The sequence below is a fragment of the Schistocerca americana genome, chromosome X (genome assembly GCF_021461395.2).
Source record: "Schistocerca americana isolate TAMUIC-IGC-003095 chromosome X, iqSchAmer2.1, whole genome shotgun sequence".
Lineage (NCBI taxonomy): Eukaryota > Metazoa > Arthropoda > Insecta > Orthoptera > Acrididae > Schistocerca > Schistocerca americana.
This window is the reverse complement of record NC_060130.1, coordinates 223,936,325-223,948,526: the sequence shown is the minus strand read 5'-3', so window position 1 is coordinate 223,948,526 and position 12,202 is coordinate 223,936,325.

Genomic DNA, 12,202 nt, shown 5'->3' with positions numbered 1-12,202 from the left:
ACGATGCGCCCGGGCCATACGCCGAACATGATGGTCTTCGCTCTTGGTAGTGCCACGTGGCCGTCCGGAGCCCGGTCTTCTTGCGACCGAGACCACCGCTGCTAGCAATCTTGTACAGTGGCTACATTCCGTGAGACTCCTTCTGCAATATCGTAAAAGTATCATCCAGCGTCTCGTAGCTCTATTGCACGATCTCGTTTAAACCCAGGGAAGTGTTGATAATGGTGTCCAGTCTCAAAGGTAACTAACGCTCACGACCGTTACAGCGTATATTTAAAGCAAGCCTGATTTGCATCATCATAGTTTCGTTATTAGCGCCACTCTTATGCGACTGGTGCAAAATTTAAACAGACGTCATCTTTCAGAGGTAGAAACACGCCTACCGACATTCGTTTATGTTGCACAACTCCTTCCTGGTTTTGCTGCTTTTTTCCTTCAGCATATTTCAATAAAAGGTAAAATCGTACGGGGAACAGTAGTTGTCTAGTTGATGGACCTTAAGTAAATAAAGAAAGAAAGGTAGTAAACGTCAAAATCAAAACATGATGGCTAAGTGTGAAACCACCTACTTCATTCTCAGGATGATCTGTGATATGTTCGAATGCAGTCATTCCATCTTGCGTCTCAGCAGCTTTAGTCTTGCGTTCCATGTTACACCCAACGAAGCAGACAGGCACTACCGTTTACTACTTGTGCTCACACTTTGAACAGTAGTCTACATTTCCTAGAAGCCCTCTTGCACATTTCTTTCTAAATGGTTCAAATGGCTCTGAGCACTATGGGACTTAACTTCTGTGGTCAGCAGTCCCCTAGAACTTAGAACTACTTAAACCTAACTAACCTTAGGACACCACACACAGCCTGCCTGGCTGTTTGCACGTTGTGAACTGCACTCCTTGTTTACCCGCGCCCGCATTCCTGTGAGAGGTAGGTAGTTTTTACCACCTCAGTTGTTCTTTCCAGAAGGAGGTGATACGCGTATCAAGTTTGGTTTGAATCGTCGGTTCATTGTTTTAGGAGGAGATGTGGAACATAGATACTTGCATACAACCACTTTGATAACATGTATAGATACATAGAAGTAAACAAAAAGTTTTGAAAATCATAACGAAAGCATTGTTCAACGTTAAATGTATGTTCTAATGGAGGAGTCATGATTTTAGTGCTAAGACGTAGGATTAGCAGACAAAACCAGCGTTTGTCGCCGTGGATGTTCTCGCACAGGGTGAAAAACAAGTCATTCTTTTATTCCTCACAGAGTGCCATTGATAAAACATTCGGGTTTGAATTGCATTTTAACACACTCCAGAGACTTCTAATACCTTGATATAGATTTGTGGCTCTTATCTACGGATAGCAAGCAGAGCACCGGTCTATCACATGCTATAGATCCGGTTTTCGGTTGTAAAAACGAGGGGTTTTGGCGCGAAAAAGTCAATCCAGTCTGAGAACTGTTAGTAGCAACATCAGTGGCACCGATAGCGTTAGCAGAGATGAAAAGTAGTACTGCAGATGAAACTTCCTGGCAGATTAAAACTATGTGCCTTTCGCGAGCAAGTGCTCTACCAACTGAGCTACCCAAGCACGACTCACGCCCCGTCCTCACAGCTTTAATACCGGCAGTACCTCGTCTCCTACCTTCCAAACTTCACAGAAGCTCTCCTGCGAACCTTGCAGAAGTGGCACTCCTCGAAAAAAGGATATTGCGAAGGTAGGAGACGTGGTACTGGCGGGATTAAAGCTATGAGGACGGGGCCTGAGTCGTGCTTGTGTAGCTCAGTTGATAGAGCACTTGCCCGCGAAAAGCAAAGGTCCCGAGTTCGAGTCTCGGTCTGGCACAGAGTTTTAATCTGCCGGGAAGTTTCATATCATCGCAAACTCCGCTGTAGAGTGAAAATTCATTCTAGAGATATAGTACTGCAGATGTTTATTGTTTTGTCCTCGTCAATGGACGCAACCGGTGCTGGCGCGCTGAGACAGTTTCCGACTGGCGCCGTCAGACACAAGGACGGCCCAATCAACAATCTGCGCCCTGCCGCCGACGAGATGGACTTCCGCGTTGTAATGAGTGGCGGCCAGAGTCAGCAACGGGATGGTTCATGTTCGGCGTTGGCGTACGACAGTTCTAGTACAGAGCTCCAGGGTTGCAGTTCGCAGCTACAGTTCGTAGTGATCTGCCTTCCATACTTAGTCTACTAGTGGAGGTGCCTGTAGTCTTCGCACAGGGACAAGTGTTCACTACAGTATTTGAGAGTGTGGGGCCCAGGACGGACATAGCGTTTTGCCATTGTATTCAGTAAGGCACACCTCGACAGGCCACTGCATAGTTGCATCTGTCCACAAGAACATCCAATGTATCGCTGTACAACTCTAGTCAAATATCGCAGCGCGGTAAAGTTTATAATTGTGTCACTAATTTGTTAGCACTGCCACGGTTCCTCCATACATCTCGGAGCACCTAAAGCAAATATGACGTATGCGAACTGCTCTTTCCAAATCACCCGTCCATGTCAGTTCTGATGATGTTTCATCTGGGGCTAATAAGCGTCCCCGATATGACTCTAGTGATGCTGGAGGTATATATGTAAAATGGTATTTGTGTTTTATTTTTATGTGTGTCCGTTAGCAATATACAGGTTTTAATGGGTATAAGTGCGAATAATTCCGTTCGTGATTCCGGACTGTGTACTGAACAATATTGTGTCTGTATTTACGCTGTTTTCAGACTAATTATTATTCCAATTACAAGTTGTATTTTTTGAAGTTGGGTAGCATCTCCAAGTACTTGTGGCAAGAGCAAGCCATTAATGCCTATATTCTTCTGGGCAGTAGGTCAGATGTTGAAGTGTGGACACGTGGATGTAAAATTGTTAGCCTACACAGACATTTGTGGTCCACTTGGTGGTGCAGTTACGACCATGCAGGAAACATCAGGTAGTAAATTACGTGACATATTTGCGGGAAGACTGCTGGATGCAGAGAAAAAACATGCAACACACTTATGTGCACACATATTATGGTACCACATATAAAAAATATGTACTCACCTGTGTAACTGCGCCGGCCAGGGTGGCCGAGCGGTTCTAGGCGCTACAGTCTGGAACCGCGCTACCACTACGGTGGCAGGTTCGAATCCCGCCTCGGGCATGGATGTGTGTGATGTCCTTAGGTTAGTTAGGTTTAATTAGTTCTAAGTTCTAGGGGACTGATAACCTCAGAAGTTAAGTCCCATAGTGCTCAGATCCATTTGAACCAGTTTTGTATAACTGCAACATGATCATGAATTTATGATGAATTTCTTCTCCTTCTTCTGTTGCAAATGGGAGTCTACTGTCACATGAATCATAGTACGCTAGAGGGTTTGATAGGGTTCATTGATGCTCCAAAGAATGGAAGATGACCTCCTGGCGAATCTTGCGACCGTAAGTACTCGTTTATTTTTTAATATTTTATCTCTCTCCCTCTCTCTCTCTCTCTCTCACTCTCTCTCTCTGTGTGTGTGTGTGTGTGTGTGTGTGTGTGTGATTAATATATCCATCTAACCTAATGCTTTTTCTGTTCCTTGTAGAATTCTTCAACAACATTGTTGTGCTGGCAGTGGATGAAGAGTATCCTAGCCCAGAAACTATTCACTATAAGCGGCAGTCTGTGATCGAAACTGACTCAACGCCCAGTCCACCTGTATCGGAAATCCAAGTAATAGAGCCGACTCATTTCTCCGGCATTAGCTCGTGGGAGCTGACGCCAGTCATCCAGCAGTAAATACATGAGTGGTAGTAGTTCATTTCCTTTCTGTTCTTCAATAAGACGCTTGTTACAAATACTTGTACGCATTTCTTTTGAGACTTTGTTTTGTTTCTTTCTAGGTGGACTGGAAGATAAGGTTGCGATGAATGCTGACCCACAGGCAGAGTTTGACAAAATATTAAACTCTAACATTCCGTTCAATGCCGAAATCCCACGAAGGCCCATGATTTTCCATATAAATACTAAGAATAACATTGCAGCCGTCTGCAAATCCCTTTTTACACACACATTATGCTTCTCAGTTCGTTCCATTTTGTTCTTAGCAGATGTGATGGACATGAGTTGAGTCGGGTTTGTGCCTGTATCATCCAGTCCACGATCTGACACGTCGATGATGTGTTCCTCACCCTAGCCCCATCAATCGATGATGCATGTATCTGCACCTGCAAATATAGCAGCCAGATGCGTCAATATCTTGGCATGGACTGACAACTCTGGCTTGTGTACTATGGTGGGGGCCACGCTCACCGTGCCCTAGACCATCTCGCACTCGTACTAGACCTTCACGGCATCAGGCATCACTTCGACATCAACTTGCAACTCACTCAGGACCTAGGACTAACGGGACCCCTGACTGCTTTATGAGGAAAACCAGGTAAATCCAGCATCTGCATTAGGCTGGCGCTTTTGGGGATAGGATCTTACAAGCTCACATTGACAACACTATTGTAGGCTACCGAAACCTCGCCGCATTCCTGAATACTTGTCAAGCAGGTCTGAAAAGGGGGCTATCGAAAATCGTCAACGACTCACTGTATTGTGCCGTTAAGTGCAAGGCAGCTGTGTGCTGTGAATTTAGGCACACCTCGAAAGAAAGCAGTGCTGCTGGTGGTGCCTTGTCATAATCTGGTGGCTGCTGGTGTGATACCGTGGGATTATTCAGTTGCAGAGTGGTTCGAAAACTTATCAAGAGCGTAACACGGGGCTATTTTTCTAAAATACAAGGAAGAGTTTCTGGTACGGTATTCAGCCGTGTAATCTCATGTCTCATGTCTTTGATCCACTTAAAGGGGGTCCAGTTCCAGTCCTCTTCCAATCAACATTGCTGCTATACAAGCATGTGTTAATGTTCAGAAAGCTGCTGAAGGGGATCAATTCTTCCTTCCACAATCGCTTTTGGCTTGTGACGGAAATTATAGTATTCATCCTGAGCATATTACTATATACAGAACATGAAATATCTGTAGGTATTATTATGCAGAAACGGATATGAAGAATTGTGCGGAACTTCCACTTCAGCAGCTGCGCAGGCTCCGCACATATTTTCACATTCGCTTCCACATCCATACCCATTTTTAAATCGGTAGTTTATCGTAACTTTCAACAATGACGGGATTGTCGATGTCTGCGCTTACTGGCCGAACGCGCCGGATGCTGCGCAGACGGGAGTTCGTTGAGTGGGGCGTGTAGCCAGCCGTCATGTGCCCGTAGCGATTGCTGCGCTTATTGGATTATTACGCAGTAATCTCTGTCCATCGAGGTGGACGTATATCTTTTTCTCTCTCGTCAGTCTGCATTGTATTACTGTATAACATTACTACACCAGTGTCCAAAATTAAGGCAACTAAAGGAAATTTTGCAAGGTTACTATTATTTGGCCACAAAACAGTATAAACGGGTGTTAGTGAAATAGAAGCAATGTAAAAAATACAGAACGTAAACAACTGCAACATGCATAACAGTAGACAAAAACATTCTTCGTTTTTCCAACTTCCCGAATTTGCACACACAGTCCGACAATTGGTTAATGTGCTCAATGTGGGGTGTGATCAGCTCTGGCAGCAGTACAGGCCTGACAACGACAGATCACGCTGTGAATGATATCATGAATCTCATGTTGAGGCAATAACGCCCATTCTCACTGCAGAGCTCCTCGCAGTCTTGGAGAGTGGTTGGTGGATGCTGACGGGGTGCAATCCGCCTCCCTGGTGCATCCCAAACACGAGATTCAAATCGGGAGAGCGAGCAGGCCACGCCATGCCAGCAATATCTTCCGTTTCCAAGGAAACATCAACCACCCATGCTTTATGAGGTCGAGCATCATCGTCCATCAGTACGAAGTCTGGGCCCACAGAAACTCCCAACAACCGAAAATGAGGTCCCAAGTCTCGTCACGGTACCTGACAGTAGTTAAACTTTGCCGATTCACCCGTACAATTTGATGAAGAGCAGTTCAAGAGGACAACAAAATTCCTGGCCACACCATTAGGGAGCCTCCTCGATATCGGTCTCTTTCCACAATGTTTGGTCCAGAAATCGTGTTCCACGTTCCCTCCAGATGTAAATTCCTTGAAAACCACTTTCCAGACAAATCAAGACTCGTCTTTGAAAACAACATTGTCGCACTGTTCGGCCACCCAGGTGGCATGTTGATGAATTCGCTCTAGACTTTCCCTTCTGTGAAGACGTGTCAGAAGTAGACATACAGTAGGTTTCAACAATAATGGCCACTCTGATGAAGCCTTCTGCACACCGTTTGCCTCGATACAACACGTCCAGTGGATGCTCCGAGCTCACATCCAAACTGACGTGCAGTTCTAAGGTGGTGCCGTTGTGCCCTAACAGCCAAATATAAAGGGTTCCTCTTCTGAAATCACACGTGGTCGGCTCTGACTTGGTCTTTCGGATACAGTTTCGGTATGTGTACACTGTCGCCACATCCGAGGAACAACAGAACGATTGACACTAAGCCATCGCTCCACATCAGTTTGCGACTGTCCCACTTCTCTTTCTTTCTCTGGCCCTCCACCGCAGTGAGTCTGGTAGTCATCTTCTCTGTGCCATACTGCACCGTCTGTGGCTGTGTATACAGCGATTCTGGATGTGGGGCTACCCGGCAAAAACTACGTCGTTTTATAGGTGCCCAAACGTCATCATTGGAGTGGTTGTCCTTTGACGGAATGTCATATTCCGTGCAGAACACTGTCGTACGTACATCTCGTTGAGAATTTGTAAGATTATATCGTGAATTAGACACAGGACGGGGAAACACCGGTTTGTTGCTTTAATTCTGGAAACCAGTGAATATTGTACAGCGTTTTTTGTCAACAGTTTCGAACTGTAACGTTAGTTAACACTGCCCAAATGAACCCAAAAACAAATCTTATTTGGAACTATTTAGTTGAGATTAATAATTTGAGTGCCAAGTGCAAACTCTGTGACAAAGTATATTTGCGAAAAGGGCGCACAACCACCGCACTAAGAGCCATCTTAAATCATTACATGTCGAGAAATTTGCAAAATTTGAGAAGTTATATGAAACTATCAAACTTTCAGTGGAAGCGAAACAACAAAATTTTCGTTAATATGTGTACAACAATGAAGTCGGTACTAATAATGATGGACATGATGATTTCTTTTAAATAGACTTAATTTATGAAATCCCTTCTTACAAGTTATTTAGTAATTAACAGGATCCAAGCAAACTCCTTTTTATTAAATTCATTCTTAGTAACAATAAGCTTTAGCCGCTGCTGCTGCATGCTGCTGTGAATTGCTGTAAACCACTTGCAAAAAGGCAGTCATCTAAAGAGGTGAGTGCAAAACTTAGGACCAAAGCGGAGACACTGACACACCACAACATGTCATGTACTCTAACCCAGTAAATTCCGTTGCACAAGCCAGATTCTGTATCACACGTAAATTCTTATTCAAATAGGCAGTCAGAGAGTGTATCGAAATGTTAGTTTTAAGTTTTTCATGTAACGGTCTGTTGGGGGCTTAAATGACAGTGAAACTGACACTCATACAAAATGCATACAGTGTTATGCAGGTTAGATTCCGATAACTGATAGCTCAAGTTCCTTATCGAGTCCATTTTCACAGACGAAAAAAAAAAAAAATGGTACAAATGGCTCTGAGCACTATTGGACTTACCTTCTGAGGTCATCAGTCCCCTATAACTTAGAACTACTTAAACCTAACTAACCTAAGGACATCACACACATCCATGCCCGAGGCAGGATTCGAACCGGCGACCGTAGCGGTCGCGCGGTTCCAGACTGAAGCGCCTAGAACCGCTCGGCCACACCGGCCGGCACACAGACGAACATAGGCTTTATTTGTTGTACTGTACGTAAGTTACACAGTAAAAATGCGATGCTACGAATGAACTCATGAAAACTGCGATTATGATTCAGCATCAGCTTTAGAATATTTCAGAACAAATGAAAATTTCTGGTGGACTGTACTAGAACCAGAATGTCGCACTTGTTGCTAGCGGTCACCTAAACCATTTCTACTATCCGACAACGCTTTCAGAAGCGGCCTAAACGTCCATTTGTTCAGGCATCTACTCTCCACTGTGTTCGCACTGTATTACCGTGATTCCTTCACAGGGAGAGGCTATTTTCTCTCATCATTAACTCACTATGGTATATCATACATCGCACTGCAGTATTTCATGCCATATGCTGGAATCACGGGAATATAGTGCGAGCACAAGGGAGAGTAGACACCTGAACAAAAGGAGATTTGGGCCGCTCCTGGAAGCGTGCTAGGTTAGCGGAAGTGGTTAAGGCGACTGCTCGCGATGGGTCGGAAAATCCGGGTTCGAGTGGCGGTACGGTACAAACTTTTATTTCTTCTGTAATATTCTACAGATGATGCCCAATCATAATCGCAGTTTGCGACTTCGTTCTTAGTTGAATGCTGGTGTTGATCGTCAATGCAGTGTCTCAGACGCTTCACTGCAGCAAAATTACAAACATTTCGTTGTGTATTTGTTAATAGTTTGTCAAATCTTTGTTCTATTTGCGAGACACAAATAAACAACTCATTTTCCAACTAAGCCTATTTCTTTTGTTAGTTTCTTCGTTCACCATTGAAAGAAACACTAAATTACATACGTAGCAAGTGGCAACCCGTCTGTCTTCTGTGGTACTGCAAGTATGACAACATGGATTACGCCGAAGTGCTAAACATCCCTCGACTATAAGGATGGAAGAAAGGCCAACCAATAAATGCCATGGTTTGTGTTTATTGCCGGACAACCTGGACAATGTTGTTACTAGCATTAGCAACATAAATTACACGGAAAAATGGTATGTAAGAAGAATTTAAATGTGTTTACACCCTTACTCCCACAACAGAACTGTTTTTCGATAACATTATCCTAACTAAAATCTGTGACCAAGTGGACCATCAGGAACACTTAGAAAAGGGAAGCTCAGTTGTGTTAAAGAAGGATAGGTCATTTAACTATTACTTGCGTAATAAATTGTCCAAGTCACTGCACGACACGGTGTAAGGCAAAGGTACTGTTTCACCTGCAAGCGAACGACTATGTGACAGCAAGAGGAATATTGGAAAAAATCGGCAAGGAAACACTGGAAATCATTTTGCATTATCCCAGACCAGTTACTTCAGGATCCCTGAGTATCTCGAGCTTAAATAAAATATGTCGACTTGCAAAGGCTTAAATATTTCCGGATCACATTCTGGTTTCCCATTGTGATATCACCAAATATGAATACGCTGTTTGGCTTTACTTTTTATGGCTGTGGAATATCGCTCCTTTTGCTGAACGTCTGGTACATTTCTCCCCCAACGCCATGGAAAATTTCCTGCAATAGCTGATACTTTGGCAGACACAGAATATGTTTAAAAAATAGATATATACTCAGATCAAATCCCCTTCGGATGTGTTAATAGTGCTAGAACAAGATTAGTATTCCAGCAGTCTGCAGGTCCAATAATTAAAGCATATAGGTTACCAGAAAGTAGTGGTCGGTTCTTTTTCCTCGTTTCCAGTATCGTCCAGTCACTTACTGCAATACCCTTGTGGCGAAGCTGTTTTGTCTACTCAGTCATGATGGTAACTGATCATTTACATGAGGATGTAGCGATTTTATAGGGAAACACATGTATAGCTCTTAACTGTAAATTTATAGTCACTTACATATAGCTGGGTATATAAATAAATTTAAATAAGATCTCCCGGGTTCGATTCCCGGTGGGGTCAGGGATTTTCTCTGCCTCGTGATGACTGGGTGTTGTGTGATGTCCTTAGGTTGGTTAGGTTTAAGTAGTTCTAAGTTCTAGGGGACTGATGACCATAGATGTTAAGTCCCATAGTGCTCAGAGCCATTTCAACCATAAATAAGATCGTAGTTTTGTGCTCTCACCACCAAAAGTTAATTCATACGTTTTCAGCTCCATCGATACACACCTCGACTCATAGAGTTGAGCTATGTTTTCATCTGACGGGTAGAGAGTTTGGTGCGCTAACTCCAACAGATTACTCCAAAGTGTCTCATAAAATCAGTGGACACATGGTGCCGCCTTAGGCCATAAAGTAGCTCATACTGTGTAGCATAGCTGGTATACATTTAATTCTTATAAGTCCTCTACTGCAGATGTGTGAACTCTTTATTGTTAACTATCTTAACTTTTCCAGGGAAGTTCCCTGCATAACAACAATGCTGAAATCTGCATTGACACACTGCATAGTCAACGCAATTCATTCACGAATAATATTACTTTGATCTCACTAAATCGATGGTTTTCAAATACTACCACCAGATGGAAATCGTAATTCAGTGTCAGCCACTGGTGTTTAACCAGTAGCTTCGAATGAACAGCATTATTTCTATATCACATTGCTGCTGCTGGAATGACTTCACGTTACTTTTTCTTACATGTATTCTTCTTGATATCAGTTTTATTACATTTAAGGGCGTCATGTAAATACTGTGGAATGGAATCTGTAAAAATAAAAGCTTCAGAACCACAACTATTACGTAATTGGAGGGACCCAATAACTAGCATTCAAAGCAGAATATATACAGTAATTGACACTATGTGCCAGTAGTTGTGGAAATTGTTTTCTTTATCTTGTACTTTCAATGATGAAGCAAACGGATTCGACGCTAATTAATCGTCAACGTTTCTTTTATGAAAAGTCTGATATCAAATTTAAGGATTGTTGGCTTCTGGTGCCAGATCGCCATTTCAGTATCAATTTTTGTCATTTGTATAGTCATTGGGAATGTCAGTGCATGAAACTAACTTTTTAGGAACAACGGAATTAATCGTGTTCAATCGGGGACTATACTGCTAAAGACTTTCTTCATAAGCTAAAGGTAAGTAATAAGCATCCCGTGAGGGCTTTGTAGATGGACACCACAGCCATTCAACGTACCAAATGGGTGAACCCTTTTCGGAAGTGGTTATAGTACCGACATTTGTGTGTCAGATGCGACTAGAATCCTACTACCATTCCATACTGCAGCATTCAACCCACTTAAAACCCGTTGGAAAATAGTAGTTATGGAATAGCATAAAAATGAGAGAAAATGCAAATCAGTGAATGGTTTGTTCAAAAATGTAGCAGCGGCTGTGAAAAACTGTGGCCTAGAACGTCGTACTGTAATAATTTTTTGAGTACGTGACTTGTATTCGTCGAATGAAGATAACGTTGATGCCACGAAACGTTTTATGAAGGATGTCGATGAATTGCTGGAATTGGATTTATGAGAGCTAAAATATGTGGTTTTAACAGTAAATAGACGCAGCGAAGCTGCTAAGATAGCCGTGATTTTGTATTTTTAAAGGACATCCAGTGAATCCATTTAACTGATGAGGATGCTCCTAACCATGTAAAAGGAGAAGACACAGAAATGCTTCGCGTGGCATGAACAGACATGGACAAACCTACCCTATGGATATATCCTTGTTATGTCGATATTGATGAGGAACTGTAAATTGGCTCACCGGTTCGGAGAATTGCGCACTGCAAGAATTTTTGTAGTGACCAAGCAGAGCAATAAGAAAAAGTATGAAAAGCGCTGCGAATGCTTTTTTCGTGATACACAATTCTTGTAAAACCGTATACCAAGGAAAAGCAACCACAGGAGAACTATCTAAACAAGAAATAAAGAAGAAAAAGAGGATAGTAAGTAAAATTATATTAAAATGAAAAGAGAAACGTGGCATGAGGAATGTGATGTGAAAGTAAGTTCCTCTGTAAGTGACGTGAGCGCCGCACTCAGTGATAAGCAAGGGATGTCCGTTAAACGCATCATCACTTTGGAGCCAACATATTTACTGTGTTCTTTGTACGGGTTGGTTATAATTAAACTTTCGCTACTTGATGGGGCGCCCATGACAAACGAATGATCGTAGGACAATGAAACTTTGTGGAAAAATTTGTAAAGGCATGCGGAAGACAAATACTCTATAAACCATTGTTAGAAACACCTTTTAATTTCCACATGAGGGGATGGCATTTTGAATTGCGTAGCTCTTTTACGTCCCAGGCTACAAACGACGCTTAGTGTAACGGCCATCTGCATCCACGACAGCGTGGATACGATTGCAAAATTGTTCGTAGCACCTTTCTAAGACTTTTTACTCTTTTTGTAGCTTACTAGCTTTTGCGATGTGCTCATATAGC